Source organism: Mustela nigripes, chromosome 7 (assembly GCF_022355385.1).
Source record: "Mustela nigripes isolate SB6536 chromosome 7, MUSNIG.SB6536, whole genome shotgun sequence".
Taxonomy (NCBI): domain Eukaryota; kingdom Metazoa; phylum Chordata; class Mammalia; order Carnivora; family Mustelidae; genus Mustela; species Mustela nigripes.
The window spans coordinates 63,178,768-63,182,651 of record NC_081563.1 but is presented as its reverse complement, the minus strand read 5'-3'; the positions used below and the strand labels follow the sequence as shown (position 1 = coordinate 63,182,651).

Genomic DNA, 3,884 nt, shown 5'->3' with positions numbered 1-3,884 from the left:
TCAAAAAAAGTATAATGGTCTCTATATAGTAACTCTGAGTTAAATTGTATTAATTGTATTAAAACCAATGATTATAAATAGTCACATTATGAATAAAATGCTCATATATGCCAAGAATTTTAAATTAGGCTGCATGACAAAAACATTTATTTCTGATATCAGTGAAAACTCGAGATTAGTCAGTAAAGATGGTATTAAGCCTTGTAAATATCATCCAACTGTGACTTGGAGCTGTGGAACTCTCCCCATGGGCGAGAACATCTGGGCAGTCTGTTGGCTTCATTGCAGGCTTTCACTTGTTCAGTACGGTCTTACTTTGTTCTTACCATGTCTCATGGCAATAAACATATATTAAGTTGATGTGATTGATTCATTCAGTAAGTGTTATTCGATGCATCCTTAAGGAGGAACCTGCTACATATGTAACACTGTGTTTATTGTTAATAATAATAATAATAACAAATAACAATAATAAGAGTGAAAAGGTAAGACCCCGATGGTGAAGGGCTAATACTCTCATCCAGGAGGGAAAATGTATATGGTAAAAAGATAAATAACTGCACATGACAGTGATAATAAGAATCCAAGAGAAGTATAAAGGCTACAAGGGCTGGGAGTGTGGGGGGATGGTTACATGACTAGTGTGGGCCCGAAGGGTCCCAGCAGGCCGCTGGCTGTTCCTTGACATGTGATAATATTAGCACAGGTGGAGAGGATGAGGGAGGTCACTTGGGTAAGGGAAGAATATGTGCAAAATCAGTGAATTGGATAATATTAAGACGTGTGTGAATTTAGTAATGATCCAGGTCCATCTGGAGAAAGGGTTTCTGTAAGAGACTAGTGGGAGCAGTGAGTGCAGAGTCTTCCATTTTGAAGAAGTATGGAAAGTCAGGTGCAGGATTTTGGCCATTATCTCACAGGCAGAGAGATTTTTCTTTTTTTTTTCTTTTTCTTTTTCTTTTTTAAGGTGTTTTGATTAATGGAAAAGTTTTTATTAGTGAAATCCCAGTAAGAGTCCTAAGGACCAACGTGGAAAGAAAAAGGGAGACTGCAGACAATCACTGGGGGAGCAGGTGAGATGAGAGACATGTGACAATGTCAGAGAACACGACAGGCAGCAGAGCTTGGAGGGCCTACGATGGAGGCAGAGACCAGACAGAGCCTCCATTTCGGGGTTCGGGTCCTCTTGCCCTAGATTCTATAGGCCAGAAGGTAGTGTGAGGTACAAAAGGAGATGTCTAGAGGAGGATACTGGAGGAAGAGAAGAATAAAAGGAAGAAATGGAGAGAAGCTAGATGGAGACAGTGAGGGATGAGAGGAACAAAGAGCACATGGCCAATGAGGTGGAAGACAAAGGAGATTAATGAAAATTATTATGTGGCAGGTTGGAGTTCAACTCACAGACTCAGGTGTGCAAGTAAATATAGCCAATTTTATGTGAATTTTCCTCCTTCTATTTCAAGGCCCTGTTTTGCAGGAGGCAGTCATGTCAACCCAGTCTCTCCAACTTCCTCCCATCAGATCCCTGTGGTGGTCTCTCATTTCCAGCGCCTTCCATAGTACCAAGATGATGGAGGTGGCCAGAAGGGGTGGGGCATCTGCCATTGGTTGCCATCTGTCTGCTGGGCAAGTGTCAATACTGCCACAGTCACCGTACCACACAGATCAGCTCTGAGGCAAGCTGCATTCAGGGCCTCCCAGCTGCCATGCTCTCCTCCTCTGCTACAGAATCATGGTGCTTGTGCCATGCTGGGGGTGGGGAGGTTCACCAGCCCATAAGCCGGGAAGGACCATGCAGTACTGTCTTCTTAGCAAAGTTGCTATATCCCTGACTGGGTCTTCCTTGCTTTCAGAAAACAAAGGTATCTGAGGTTCTGTTCCCCTGGCTTCTCCCCACCCCCAGAGACCCAACCCCATAGTAGGACCGACCTGTTACTAGATCTTTCTCCCTTCTACTCCAACTTCCCTCCTCACCCGCCCCCACAAATCCAGACAAGTGTCTTTACTATTGAGGACATCCCATCTATGATGAGGCTCAAACATTTATAGGCAAGAATAATGACATAGACAGTTATGTGACTTTACTTAAGGTCACACATCTTATTAGTGAAAAAAAACAAGAGTAAAAATGAAAATATACCAGCTTGACTACCTTTTTCTTTTCCTTCATCCCTCCCTTCTCTCCTTTGCTCTCTGTTTTTCTCCTTCTTTCTTTCTTTATTGATTTCTTTCTCTTCTTTCCTCCTGACCTCCAAGAGGACTTATTACATGCCAGGTAGTACTGGGTATGGGTACTGGGTATATGACACTGAACAAAGGGAACATACTGCTTTCATGAACTGCCATTCTAGTAGAGGAGATGGACATTGAACATGTACATACACAGACTCACAACTTAAGTCGTGGTTAGTTCTCTGCTCACTTTGGCAGCACATATACTAAAATTGGAATGCTACAGAGGTAAGCATGGCCCCTGTGCAAGGATGACAGGCAAATTCATGAAGAAGTCCACATTTTTTAGAGAACTAATGGTTACCAGAAGGGTGGTGGGCAGGGGGATGGATTGAAAAGGCAATAGGAGTTAAGGAGTGGACTTGTGGTGCGCACCAGGTGATGTACGAAAGTGTTGAATCATATGTTGTACACCTGAAACTAATACAGCACTGTATATTAACTAACTGAAATTTAAATAGAAACTTAAGTAAGTTGTGATCAGTACTGTGGGTTCTATGAGAAATCTCTATGGAGGACTTATTTTAGGTTAGGTAATCAAGGAAGATCTCTCAGGGAAGACACATTTGAGCTGAGAACTCGAAGACAGCAGTGGGAGCACTGCAGGTAGGATGGCGTAGACCAAGACCGGATATGTCCATGGAACTCAAAAACACTTGTGTGACATAAATACTTCAAAAGGGGAAATGGAACAGGATGTGCTTGTGGAAAGAGACAAGATCAAAGTCTATAGGGCTATATCAGGCAAGATAAGAAATTTGGATTTTATTTTAAGTTTAATAAGAAACAAACTTAAGCAGTGGAATGACATAATATGATTGACATTTTAAAAATGATTCTGGCTGCCCTGTGGAAAATAGGTTGAAGCGAGGAAGGATGGAAAAGAAGAGAGTCGTGGGAATTGGGGGCTCTTCCGGTAGTCCTGGAGAGAGATGACACGGCTCTGGAGCAGAGTCCTCCAAGTGCAGATGGAAAGAAATGGAAGAATCAGGTCATGTTTTGGAGGAAGAGTGGTCAGATTATTGGATTTGAGGTGTTAGGGGAACAAATGTCCCCAGATGCAGACATGAATGACTGGCTATATGTGGTTCTATTTACTGATGAGAAAGACTATGAAAAGAACAGGTTTGGACAGGAAGATTTGTTTTTTTAAGATTTTATTTATTTATTTATTTATTTTGAGGGCATGGTGAGGGGCAGAGGGAGAGGGAGAGAGAAAATCACCAGAAGATTCTTCACTGAGCACAGAGCCCAATGTGGCACTTGACCTTATGACCCTGAGATCATGACCTGAACCAAAATCAAGAATCAGACACCCAACCAACTGAGCCAGGCATGCCTGGACAAGAAGATCTTTGGTTTCCTGCCAGAAGATATTTCATCTTGTTGTGTTGTGACCATAGCAGAGACAATGATGTAGACTAACTCAGTGTTTCCAATTCCTGAGCATGAGAAAGAAAACATTTACCAGCCTTGTCATAAATTGCAATCTTTTTTTTTTTTAAAGATTTTATTCATTTATTTGACAGAGAGGGATCACAAGCAGGCAGAAAGGCAGGCAGAGAGAGAGAGAGAGAGAGAGAGAGAGAGTAAGGGAAGCAGGCTCCCCACTGCACAGAGAGCCCGACTCGGGGCTCTATCCCAGGACCCTG

At 42.5% G+C, this 3,884-nt stretch overlaps 1 non-coding gene across 1 annotated transcript; it reads left to right on the top strand.

Moving 5' to 3' along the window:
* Positions 1 to 2,414: 2,414 nt before the first annotated feature.
* LOC132022889 (U6 spliceosomal RNA) lies at positions 2,415 to 2,518 on the top strand. The gene has a single exon (XR_009405779.1). It is a non-coding gene; the product is annotated as a U6 spliceosomal RNA (small nuclear RNA).
* The last annotated feature ends 1,366 nt before the right edge of the window (positions 2,519 to 3,884 follow it).